Genomic DNA, 14,153 nt, shown 5'->3' with positions numbered 1-14,153 from the left:
TACAAAATTTAATTGATTAGTCAAATGTCTTTAATCTCATGATTTAAAATGATAATTTTGCTTTGGAACGATGGCTGGTAAAGTTACAAGATAAATAATTTTACATAAAGTTTTAACATTTACTAAAAACGATGAAAATGGGTTTCAACCTTCTAAGTTTTAATTTTTCCTTGTTCCAAATGTCTGGGTAAAATATTGTTGACAGCTATTTTAAGCCTTATAATAAATATTTACCTAATCAAAGAAAACAAAAGACAATTTTAAAATATTTTAGTAAGCGATTTCTTTAGCTTTGAAATGATTTAAAAGCTAAAAATACAAAACGGTAAAAAAGAAATATAGTAAAAATTTTGACAAACGAAGTGATAATTTGTTAATCACTATTATACTATATACGTACATATCTTATCATTATTGACCTGTTTCATGGCCAGTCGCGTTAACCCTTTATGGCCTGCGTGATTTTCAGAGTAGAGTACACACACAGAAAAACAGGCAGAAATTCCATTAATTTTTGTCCTTCTTATCGCTCGGTGGCTCAGTGGGTCGCCGATGGGGGGTTGATTTTTCCGCTTTTCCTCCGATTTTCCGCCCGCCCACTGCAATCTTTCGTTTTCAGGGTTCCCTGCGTGCCGCTGTGCTGCAGCTTTGGCTTAGCAGTGTCACGTGCTGCAGCGCAAACTTAACGCATTTTCGTGCCCAAGGAGCTGCACCAACACCCAGCGACACCCTCCGCCACCCACAGCCACCTACAGCCACCCGCAGCCACCCGCAGCCACCCGCAGCCACCCAAAACCACTCAGCCACCCACCAGAAATGCGGGAGAAAGGGGCGTGCTCAAGGGCCTTATTGATGGCAACAGCGACATGGCTGCGAAAATTTATTGAAGCGTTAAGTTGCTGCCTTCGGAGACTCGGTTTAGTTTTCCACCAAATCACTCCGCTTTTCCATTCTCCCCTCTCCCCGCCCCCCTCTGTCAATGGCCCCTTCATCACCACTTGGCAGGTATGAAATGCTCTTTTGCATGACCCCTGACCCATCCCTTCGCCTCTCTCCACCGAGTGGTTTTCAGTGTACACTCGTCCAGCTGTTGGTCAATACACGAAAAATGCATTACGTCTGTGTAATTCCATTTAATTAGTTGCCCAAACAAAGCCAGCAGAGATAGGAATTAAAAATAAAGAAAACACAAATAAATGGGGGACAACAGATTGTCATCCAAAGTTTTAATGTTATTTATACTAAATGAAATTATGTAAATTATGTTTATTATTTTGGCTAGTTTAACAAGACGCATTATCTCTTAATATACTACTTGCATTATCCAATTTCCAAAGAGTTAATATGTATAATTTATACGTATTAAAAATGTATCAAGCAAACAAAATTAAATCACTAAAACTATATATTTAAAGAAAAAAAGGCAATAAGCTTTACATTATTATTTTTTTTTACAAAAGGAAATATAATGAAATTCAAATAATTAAACATTATTAATTTAAAAATAAATGTATACCATTCGCAGCCGGTAGGATTCGAACCTACGCTCCCAGAGGGAATCTGATTTCTAGTCAGACGCCTTAACCACTCGGCCACGACTGCTCGATGTTTTAGCCAAGTTTCGATTTGGTCAAGACTTATTGGTCAGATTAATTCATAATCTATTTATATATAAATCAGTTTAGGTATGACAGAAGGAACATATAGGAATTCTCTAGGAATAGATAAGATTATACAATGAATACGATTTGAAAGAATCTTTTGAACTACCGATAATATAATCTGTAACTTTAAAAGTTAAAGAACAAAAATATTTATTTAACTTTTCATTACCAGATTAAGTAACAAAAATTTGACCTAATATTACTCATACGACCTATTGACGAATCCAATTATTTGGCCATATAGTAACATAATGATTGAATGTGTTTTGCCTACCATTTTAAATGAGATTTTCAATTATTAATGTTTATACAAGTTTGAGAGTCTGTTAATCTTAACCGAAATTAAATAAAAGTTGTTCACTTTGCGGCACTGTGTGTATGATGATATAAAAAATAATTAAGTAAGAAAAAGCCAACTTAACTCAATTTTCAACGCTTTTCCTGCCGCTTTCCCGGCCAATCAATGTTCGACTTAACCATAATTTATTTATTTTTAGTCGCTATCATGCATATTTTTCCCCCAAAATCGACGGATGCAACATTCCTGGATGGTTATGCAATTGTTGCAGTGGCAGACGATTTCCTGATTTGCCGACTTTCCCGCTTTTCCACCAGTCTTCTATCCTTTTGTGGGAAATGTGCATTTGCCGACTCTTCATGTCTATTAGGGCAAATTAATTGTGTATTTATTTTTTGTTTGCTGCTGCTGCCTGCCATCAAAATAATTTGACATTTAACATGGCAGGTGGAATGGCAGTCGAATTTTGTTATTTTTTTTTTTATCTATTTTTTGCTTATTTGTTTTTTTTAGAGTTCAGGGAGGACGATCCAAATCGAATCGAAAACCACTTGAATGCAAACAGGAAATTTCCAACCGTTGTTGTGCCATTAAAAATGAATTAAAGATAAGTTTGGGGACGGTAGACTTTTGTTTTGACGATGGGCGCCATTTTGTTCGGTTGCATTATCGATGAGGCGCCAAATTGATTCCAAGTGCAGTTACGTGCATGTAATTTGACTGGCGAAGGGTTGACTTTGACTTCGAAAGGATGATATGTCGGGAATACTACGTTTTAGAAACAATTACCGAACTCCAATGCATAGTTAACAATGGTTTCTTTAAATTGAAATGCACCATGCTTTTCAATGTTATACCTATGGTTGTTTTGGTTGGGTGTTAAAACATCTATTGTACAAATTTTTAAGCCTTATCTTAATTCAAATTATTACAAATATTTATAGCTTTAAGTGCATTTTTGAAAATGATTTCGGTACTTAAGTTTTTTGTAAAGGATTTATTTTGAATTTGTTTTTATTATGAGAGATGTAGATTTTCTTGCAACATTTCGTGTTGCATCAACAAATCAAAGAGCTCGAAAACTGCACCTCAAGAGCGGCGAAAAAGAGAGCGTGGCTTGAGCGCTAAAAGAGAGTGGAAAATGGCGAGAGCTAGAGCTTACACTGCAATTGAATTTTCACTCAAGCGTCGCAGCAGCAGCGCAGTCGGCGTTGCAGCCCGAAGAGAAACAGAGAGAGGACAAATTGAAAAGCGAGTGTCAGAGAAATGTGAGTACTAGCTATAATTCGAGTGCAATAAGGAAGAGGACGTGAGTGCATGTTGCAAGGAAAATGTGAGTGAAAAATAGGAGAGGTTATTTCAAAAAGAAACAAAAATATGACTTTAAGGAGGATTTTCGGAAAAATTATCGAAAAAGTTTCGGTTAAGAGTAAGTAAGGGTTAAGTAGAAGTTTGAGCAACTTCCCAAGCAAAGCCAAGGTAAGGTTAAGCAAAATGGGTCTCAGGAAAAATAAAAACAATTTAAACTATTTTATTTGTCTATAGATTTTGGCAAAAAAAGGATTGAAGGATAGGGGCTTAACAAAGATTGGCGCAGGATCAATCACTTGTTAAATGGTTGTTTTAAAAAAAACTTAATAATAACTTAATATAGTTTTAAAAACACGTTGAGTGTTATAAAAATAATCGGTAGAAGATAAGGTTTAAAGAGAGGGTCAATGTAAGAATAGCGAAGATCTGAGTATAAGAGAAGTAAGTGATCCCTAGATTAAAAATTAGCTAAGGCCTGGGAGGAATTGAGTGTAGGAAGTAAGTGAGTGCAAGACTTGCTAAATGAGTCCATTTCGCAAGTAAGAGACTGGCGAGTGCAATTTCAAAGTGAGTGCACTGCGTGCTGAAAGAGAGTTTGTCTGCGTTTGAGTGCATGGTTGACCAGCTGTTTGTTTGTGGGCGTACGAATAGGGGGCGTGGGTGGGTGGGAGCGGGGTGTGTGTAAAGTTGTTGAGTGTGCGATTTTTGGCAGCGCCGTCGACTGCAACGCCGGCAGCGGCAGAGGCATTGAGCCGGCGCACGTGGCCACGAAACTTCGACAACGTTCGACGTTGCAATGGGTGTTTTGGCCTCCCACCCCCTCCCGCTCTTCCCTACGACCCTGCCGCCCCTCCGCCCCCTCACGCATTCGCAGCCGCAGTTGAGCCCACTGGCCACGCCTACGCAGAGGGGGCGGTGGAGGCGCTAGTTGGGATTGGTGCGCCGAACTGGACACTGCCACAGAAATATAACACCCCTCCTCTCTTCTGCCCCGAATTCTTCAGCCTCCTCTGCCTCGTCCTCTTCTTTTGCCTCTTCTTCTTCGGGACTTTTCGGACATGGCGCGTAAAAAGGCGCTGCTCTGCTGTCGACGTCGGCGTCGACCTTTCCTGTAAAAATTTTTGGGGATTATTGATGCGAGGCGCACCGAAAAGAAGAAGAATAGGGGGTGAAAATAGGGTTAGAAGAGGTGTTGCAGAGAGTTTTGGGGGAGGGTGGGGGGTGGCAGAGAGTTGGTAGGGAGAAGAAAGGAAGTTCGGGGGGGTTTATTAGAGGGCGAAAGAAAGGGGTGCAAAGTAACGGGAAAAGGAAAGAAAGTGAGGGGTTGACGAAAAGGAGAGGGCGTAGGGAGATAGGGAAAAAAATAAAACGTGACCGACGGGGGAGGTAATAAAGGAGGGCTAAAAAAAAAGCGGGAGAAAGCATTCTGGGGTGCAGAACTACTGTTATTTTTCCTTTCCCTTCCTTCACTCCCCACTTTTTTTTTGTCTTCTCTCCTCTCCCCTTTGTCCGTGGGCAAGCGCAAAAAGCAAATGAAAAATATTAAAAACTATTGATGAAGCACATTCGAAAGAGAGGCAAATATGCGGCCAGAAAGAGAGGGTCAGTGAGAAGCCAGAGAGAGACGGCATGCGTGTGTGTGTATGTGTGTGTGTGTGTGTGAGCGGGTGGACATAACGGCATAAATGAGGCTTTAAGCTTGTTAACAGCCAACGCAGGCAGCGCTGTCGGCGTCGCAGTCGAAAAAGTTTTTAGTATAAGTTACGAAAACTAATCGTGTGTGGGAGCGAGAAGGAGCTAGAGGGCAGAGGTAAGTTGAGAGCAATATGCAGATGGTGAGGGGATGATGACCCCACCAAAGTTAATATGCAATTTTTCGCGACCATTTCCCTTTTCCACATATTTTTCGGGTTAATTACTCCGAGTTTCTCGGTGAATGGGATTTTTTGGAGGATTGACCAATATGTGGGCATGGGTAAACATGGGAATTTATCAAAGTGAAAGTTATTCTCACCATTTAATTTGATTAATGGTAAGTCAGCAAACATATTTCCATATTAACTAAAGGAAATTATTCTGAAACCTAATTATTTCAAAACGTAATTACTAGAAAACTGCATTAAAGGAAATATTAGAATATTGTACACTTCCTTATAAGTGTTACCAACAGCTAGAAACCTTATCGGAAAAAATGTCAAACGTCATCTGGTAGGATATCTTTATTTTCTCAAAAATAGGTACATTTTTTGTAGCATACTTATTTAGTGCAACGGTCTAAATAAAAATGTTTTTTGCGGACATTTCTTAAAAGTTTTTTTTTTCTTCTTTAAAATTTTACCTTTGCCGAAATAAGACTAATAACAAAAGAATATCTGACATTCCCACCTTTTACAACCAATACATCCAAGGGTTTCAATACAAAAAACAATTTTTTAAAGGTCTTTAATGGTTTTTGAAATTTAAAAAAAATCAGATTTCCTCAGAGTTTTTGTTGTAACTTGGTCAAAAAAAGACTCACAACCATTAGACAGACTGTTTTGTGCAGCTGGCAATCTATACGTTTACTATGGATACATCCACGGTCGATTTGGGAAAATAAATTTTATGACCATTTTTCGATTTTTTTATAAGGGGGTACATCATCATTTTTTGCGAAAATTTGAAATTATGACAAATTTGTATCTGTGAATGCCATTCGATTGGCAATTTAACGACAAATTCAGCGATGTATGACATTCCATCCTTTGACCATTACTTCTCAGTGTTTTGATAGAAAAACCGATTTTTAGGGTGGATTTTTGGGGTCTTTGAAGATTTGTATAAAACCAAAAAATCCTATAAAGTCCTTTTTATGTAACTTGGCCAAAACTGGACGTAAAGCCATAAAAATTACTGTTTTGTATAGCTGCCAACCTATACTACTCATCCACAATCGGTTTATAAATATAAATTTAGTTTTGATGCAAAGAGCGATTTTAAAAAATCGATTTTTTGAAAAATACATTTTTTGTCCAATTTTTGCATTTTTGATAAAAAAAAATTGTATCTGTGAATGCCATTCGATTGGCAATTTAACGACGAATTCAGCGATGTATGACATTTTATCTTTTGACCATTACTTCTCAGCGTTTTGATAGAAAAACAGATTTTTTTTGTGGTTTTGGATGCTTGGTAAAAAACAAAATCCCAAAAAGCGTCCTTTTGCCAAGTTATAGCCAAAATTAGACGTATAGCCATAAGAGTGACTGTTTTGTATAGCTGGCAACTACCCATACTACCCATCCACAATCAATTTAGATAAATAAATCAATTTAAAAAAAAAAATTATTATTTGACCAATTTTTGCAATTTTGATTATTAATTTTTTTGCGAAAATTTGAAAAACTGAAAAATTTTTAACTTTGAATGCCATTTGATTGGCAATTTAATGACGAATTCACCGATGTATGGGTTTTGGTTTTGATATAAAAACCAATTTTTATACCCTTGCAGAGGGTATTATAATTTCAGTCAGAAGTTTGCAACGCAGTGAAGGAGACATCTCCGACCCTATAAAGTATATATATTCTTGATCAGCATCACTAGGCGAGTCGATCTAGCCATGTCCGTCCGTCCGTCCGTCTGTCCGTCTGTCCGTCTGTCCGTCTGTCCGTCCGTTTATATGCAAACTAGTCTCTCAGTTTTAAAGCTATCTGCATGAAACTTTCCCAAAAGTTGTCTTTCTATTGCAGGTAGTATATAAGTCGGAACGAGCCGGATCGGACGACTATAGCATATAGCTCCCATAGGAACAATCGGAAAAATAAATGAAAAAAAATTATAACTTTGCTGTTTTTTAATTTTTTGTTTAGTTCTTCGACATTTAGTAATGGTTAAATATTTCCGATTTACGGTTTAAATTTCATCAAAATCGGACGACTATAGCATATAGCTCCCATAGGAACAATCGGAAAAATAAATGAAAAAAATTATAACTTTGCTGTTTTTTAATTTTTCGTTTAGTTCTTCGACATTTAGTAATGGTTAAATATTTCCGATTTACGTTTTAAATTTCATCAAAATCGGACGACTATAGCATATAGCTCCCATAGGAACAATCGGAAAAATAAATGAAAAAAAATTATTACTTTTCTGTTTTTTAATTTTTTGTTTAGTTCTCCGACATTTAGTAATGGTTAAATATTTTCGATTTACGGTTTAAATTTCATCAAAGTCAGACGACTATATCATATAGGTCCCATACAAATAATAAAAATATATAAAAGAACAATCAAATAATTAAGCTGCAAATCGTCATAGCTTCAATGTTTTTAAACATATACGCAAGTAAATCATAATTTTAATGTTTTCAAGAATATTTAATTCTTGCGATAGCTGCAAGGGTATATGAACTTCGGCTTGCCGAAGTTTGCTTTCTTTCTTGTTTAAGGTGTTTTTGAGTTTCTTCCGAGTTTCTTGGTTGTAACTTGGTCAAAACAGGCCGCACACCCATAAGACTGAATGTTTTGTGCAGAAGCCGATGTATACGCACGAAATACAATTACGTAATTCAACGAGGTATGACAATTCCAGTTTTGAGCTATACTTATTATTACATATAAAATATAATAATTTTAACGACTAGTTGAAGTCGTAAACATTTTATTTTACTCACTATAGTCATGTTTTATCCATTTCATTTAACGAAAGTGTAAAGTGAGGACACTATAAACGAAAATATCTTTATCCAGAGTCTCGATTTCCGCCTGGCCGTCACGCATCATTCATTGGCAGGACGAATCAATTTTCGCCCGGCTGACGAAACTCACCTGCTCGAGCACAACTGTACCTGGGCACGTCTGTATCGAATCCGTTTGGCGCGTTCGACGCGACATGGCAATCGCTCTAAACAAACACAAAATGCAATAAATTCCGATGCCCGATGTCCGTGTGTTTGGTAAGTGAGCGGGGTTCTATCGATTATGGGCCCAAAAATCCCAATTCGCAGACGGACAAAGGAGCAAAAAAGCAGGACTCCGGCTTTTTGCATGTGTGGCCCGCACTCAGACACTCAAACAACCCAGATACTCAGACACACGGCCAATAGATATACGCATTGATATAGTTCCGTCCGGGTTCGGGTTCGAGCCCGGGTCCGGATCCGGGGAATCCCAGACGTGCAGGGACTGGGTTAGAGTGACCGGAGTGGCAACCTGGCCAACCCGTAGAAACCCGAGTCCGAATCCTCATCCGCATCCGCATCCGAATCCTCGATTCCCCGAATCCCTGAATCCGAAACGAAGCCGCCCTCCCCCCAGCCCCCCAGTTTTTTCCTTTTGTTAATTAAGTTTCGTTTGTTTTGCCAGAGCCCTCAGACCGCACCGTTGTCGTATTTGAACTTTTGGCCAGGACACGCCAGGATGAGCACGAAAATACGCGCACCGGGAAAAAAGTCATATAAAATTCGTAGGGACATACTAAATACATCATCAATTAGGCAAATATAATGTGTGAATAACACAAACTTCTCAATGAGTTACAGAAAATAAAGCTCCATTATTAGTTTTATAAGATTTGATTTTATTTTTTTATATATTATATTTATATATTAGCTTGAAATGCTTTGAATTTTTCACCGTTTTAAAAATGTTTATGCAATTTGTTGATGTTTGAGGCATTTCATAGCTAGATCATTTTTTTTTTTAAAGTACCAGTGCTTAAAATTACTATAGCATTAAAAATAAAAAAAAATCATAGCATGGTAAGATATAAGCTGTACAAAACTATTTTATTTTTGTTAGTTATTTAATTTATTATTATTAATGCCAGTTTTATTATTATTAATACCAGTTAAGGGCTCGTGGGAATAATGGCAAATTGTTATTTGGAATATACTTTTAATTTTTCCATATTAATTATACTACTATCTAATGAACTAGTGTTAGTTAACGATTTTAGTTTCCTCACTATAAGATTTACTTATATCTAAGTTTAACCATTTAAAAAACTAACAGTGCATGGATAGGAACGAAAATTAGAGAAAATGTGGCCATATGAAGCAGGTAAATGAGATTTTATTTTATTTGAGACTGCGCCATGCGGGCGTTCAGTTTATTTTGAATGGCTTTTGGCTTTGGTCAAGTCCATTACATTTGAGTCGCCTTCAACCGACTGGAGAAAACTGTGGATAGTTTTCCAGCTAAATCTGGATCATCTGCAAGATCCGATGCCCACGGGGCAGTGCGCACTCACTCCCAAACAGATTGATTTTTACCAATAAAACAGCGGCAACAAGCGATGCGAAGACGATGTTGGGGGGGAGGTTACTTTAATTAATAACTTGTCAGTGTGCAAATGACATGGGAGGAAGCTACCAACTTGGCGCCCTTGGGCCAAGCAATCCGAGCCAAGTTGACGGGGGCTCCGTTTTCTGGATTCTCCATTCGGGCCAACATCTTTGCCTGACTTTTGACAGCAGGGGATGTGCGGTGGTAACAGAGTAATGGCGTAATGGAGTAATAGAGCAAAATAGAGCCAAACTTCTGGTCTTAATTCACGGCTCCCATTCGAACTTGACTCGATTCAGTTGTGTTTTTGCGGAAGATACAAATCATATCGTATGGCATATGCTGCTTTAGTTTTTGTAATTACTTTTCCCCCTCTCCACATAACAATAATGTTCTTTATCTCTGCTTAGTTTTTGCAAAGGAAAATTTAAGTTTCCTTAATGATACGTTTCGAAATTATGTTTATAACAACAATTAAGTTGTTAATACTTATGTTTAATGTTTATAACAATAGTTAGCTTATTATCAGCTTTCTTGGTAGATATAAGCCATGGGAGCATGGGTTATAAATAAAAAATTATTATCAATATAAAAGCATACAAAATGTAACCATCTTATTGAAAAAAATAGGTTTAAAAAATAATAATAATAGTATAATTTAGTTGGAATTAATTTGTCGGCGAAAATGTGTTCCTAAAGGACTTTTAAGTTTCGCTGGACAATTTTAAAAAATAAATTAGTAAAAAGGTTGGTAATTTTCTATAACAATGTTGTATTTTTAAATTTAAGGAAATTTGTTTTGTACAGCTTTTCACTTTTTTGATGCAGAATGTTTGTTAAAAAAATATAAATTTTTGTTTATTTAAAGCGTTTTGAACAGATACAAATTTCGGTTTTTATTTTAACAATTTTTTTTATTTCTGACCCACCGAATCATACTTTTTAGATAGCTGCAAAAAGAATATTTGTCTTAAAATTTAGGATACAAATTATTAAAACCATCATCCTTTTTTTTTTAATTTATATATTATTTTTTTCGAATTCAGCCAGGTTTTCTTCATCTTTGCTTTGTACATTTTTCGCCATCTCTCGCATTTTCGCTAAGCAGTTTTCCATTCCTCCAACTGTTTTCCTCATCTACTTCACCAATTGACCACAGATTTCGCCGCTCCTTTTGGCCACTTTGGGCGACGTTGTCGAACTTCATAACTTTAAGGTCAAGCAGATGAAGCGGAAAAATAAAATAGAAAAAAAACTAGAATAGAATAAAATGAAATAAAATAAAATAAGATAAATAAAAGTGGCAGCTATGAGCGTCCCGGCATTTGCAGCTCCATCTCCATTTTAGCCATCTCCATGCAGCCATGTTGACCTAATTTTTTAACCCTCTGTCGTTTGTTTGTCTGTCCGTTTGTTTGCGCAAAATGGGTTAAAACTTTTTCCCACTCCCTCTGCGATTGTGTGTGTGTGTGTGTGTGTGCTTCAGGCTTAGGGGCTGGCTGACTGGGGTTAGGTTAAGTAAGGCAAACTTAACCGACACCGCGTCCCCCGTGCCTTTCTGACCCCCACGCAAAATGTCACACAGTGACGCAGCGCTAAAATGGCAGTCGCAGTAAATGCGAAAAGTGGAGGGTAGTGCAAGGGGTGCCATGGTTAGGGGGCGGCTGGAGCTGAAAGAATGTCAGTGTCTTTCAAGGATTCGTAGTCCCCGATCCCCCACTTCTCCATCCAGAATTATTTCCCCCTTTTTCTGGTTCTGACTTTGGCGTGACAAATGCATGCGGCCAATGTGCAATGTAATAGAAAAAGTTAAATTAGACGCACTGACATGGGTTTTGGTATTAGGATTGAAGCAGCGAACTGGTCTCCAATAGTTTTAGACCATTTAATTAAGCTAAATCAAGTCAAACACCAAATGAATGACAGGTTCTGATGGCGAAACAAAATATACTAACAAAACTTCTAGGTTCTAATTTTTTTCCATGTGAAATCAAATAAGTCGTTGTTGTATATTGTTTTTCTTAAAAAAAAACTTAAAAAGACTTATGAAAATTAATGTTATTAAGGTGAATATAATTCTTTAGAAACACATTAGTTTAATTTCATCCAACTTTTTTAAGTTTTGTGAAAGATAATCTAAGGAATGTCATTTTTTGAGTTATTAAATTACTATATTTTATGTAGAATTGTAGAATTTAAAAAAAAATTGTAATTATATTGCGTTAAATTCAATCTGTATATCGTTTATCAAACTCATTATGATTTTTTTTAGTGAATTCCTTATCTCGATATGTATTTTCAGTTTTTTGTAATTTTGTGTAAAATTTAATATAGTTTCAATTAAAATACTATGCTTTAAATATACTTAATTCCATTTTTATGTCTTTCGGCACACAGTACTTGTACTCATAACTCTAGACACATAACTATCCTCAAGATTTTTGGGGCACTCAGGTTTGTATTTGACAGATTCGGTTTTGGTTTGGGTTTGAGTTATAGATTGAGATTGGCTTTCGAGATTGGGCTTGCGATTGGCTTTTGGCTAGTGGGGAGTCCCCTGTGATGTGCGTCAGTATCTGATGACCCGATTTTTAAGTTCCCCCATCAGTCGATGTGTTTTACAGCCGATTTGCGTAGTTTATAATCCACTTATATCACGACAGGTGAATTATATAAAAGAGACTTGTCATTATACCCTTGCAGAGGGTATTATAATTTCAGTCAGAAGTTTGCAACGCAGTGAAGGAGACATCTCCGACCCTATAAAGTATATATATTCTTGATCAGCATCACTAGGCGAGTCGATCTAGCCATGTCCGTCTGTCCGTCCGTCTGTCCGTCTGTCCGTCTGTCCGTCTGTCCGTCCGTTTATATGCAAACTAGTCTCTCAGTTTTAAAGCTATCTGCATGAAACTTTCCCAAAAGTTGTCTTTCTATTGCAGGTAGTATATAAGTCGGAACGAGCCGGATCGGACGACTATAGCATATAGCTCCCATAGGAACAATCGGAAAAATAAATGAAAAAAATTATAACTTTGCTGTTTTTTAATTTTTTGTTTAGTTCTTCGACATATAGCAATGGTTAAATATTTCAGAATTATGGTTTAAATTTCATCAAAATCGGACGACTATAGCATATAGCTCCCATAGGAACAATCGGAAAAATAAATGAAAATAAATTATAACTTCGCTGTTTTTTAATTTTTTGTTTAGTTCTTCGACATATAGCAATGGTTAAATATTTCAGAATTATGGTTTAAATTTCATCAAAATCGGACGACTATAGCATATAGCCCCCATAGGAACAATCGGAAAAAAAATTGAAAAAAAATTATAACTTTTCTGTTTTTTAATTTTTTGTTTAGTTCTTCGACATTTAGTAAAGGTTAAATATTTTCGATTTACGGTTTAAATTTCATCAAAGTCGGACGACTATATCATATAGCTCCCATAGGAACAATCGGAGAAATAAATGAAAAAAAATTATAACTTTTCTGTTTTTTAATTTTTTGTTTAGTTCTTCGACATTTAGTAATGGTTAAATATTTCCAATTTACGGTTTAAGTTTCATCAATGTCGGACGACTATATCATATAGCTCCCATAGGAACAATAAAAATATATAAAAGACCTATCAAATAATTGAGCTGCAAATCATCATAGCTTCAATGTTTTTAAACATATACGCAAGTAAATTATAATTTTAATGTTTTCAAAAATGTTTAATTCTTGCAATAGCTGCAAGGGTATATGAACTTCGGCTTGCCGAAGTTTGCTTTCTTTCTTGTTTTATTTTGTTTTTACTTGTACATCTGGTCACTAACTGCATTTGCTTTCGCCACATTTGTTACGTCACTCATTACGTCATCGAGTGCATTCTTTATTGTTGCACAACCCAAAACCATTTAGCCGCGCCTTGGACTCCTCCACCCAGCGAACAAAAAAAAAGAACCTTCATCATCCCCATCTCCATTGCCATGTTCATCTGCAGACTACAGAATGCAGACTTGCAGACTGCAGACCCATCATCATCATCATAATCGCGATTAAATTGCAATTTTTCTCACTTAAAGAACGTAATTCGCTTCGAGCCAACAATAATGACGGTCAAGTTAATGTTTTGCTTACCACATTCATTTCAACTCGCAGCAACTTTGGACACGGAAAGAAAACAAAATATGAACGAATAGAACAGAATGGCAGTGAAGTCAGGGGCGTTATTTTAGGGGGATTTTTTTGTTTTGGGGGGTAAGGGGCTCTCTTCAATGTGGGAAGGTGCGGAACATAATTAATAACTCAATCCAAGCGGAAACCTTAAGACAGGCATTCAGTGCAGTTTAGTTCAGCTCAGTGGAGTTGGAGTTGCACTTGATTCTTACTTGCTTAAGTACTGAGAAAAAATCATACGAATTCTGGAATTAGTAGATCATTATAAGCAGGATAGCATTATTATTAAACATAACAAATATATATCTTTCAAATTATTGATTCACTTTATGAAGGAATTAGATTTTTTCTATACTATTAAGCTTGTAATTTCAAAGTTGAAAATTTATTTAAGTGAAATAACCCTAAATCACAACTGAGAAAGCATTTGGTGACGTACTTACTTCTT

General features: G+C 36.5%; 1 non-coding gene across 1 annotated transcript; it reads right to left on the bottom strand.

Moving 5' to 3' along the window:
* Positions 1-1,520: 1,520 nt before the first annotated feature.
* On the bottom strand, positions 1,521-1,602 carry Trnas-aga. The gene has a single exon. It is a non-coding gene; the product is annotated as a tRNA-Ser (tRNA).
* Between the last annotated feature and the right edge of the window lie 12,551 nt (positions 1,603-14,153).

Source organism: Drosophila elegans, unplaced genomic scaffold, assembly GCF_018152505.1.
Source record: "Drosophila elegans isolate 14027-0461.03 unplaced genomic scaffold, ASM1815250v1 contig_149, whole genome shotgun sequence".
NCBI classification, from domain to species: domain Eukaryota; kingdom Metazoa; phylum Arthropoda; class Insecta; order Diptera; family Drosophilidae; genus Drosophila; species Drosophila elegans.
Note: the sequence above shows the minus strand (reverse complement) of the source record. Positions and strands in the feature narration are given on the sequence as shown.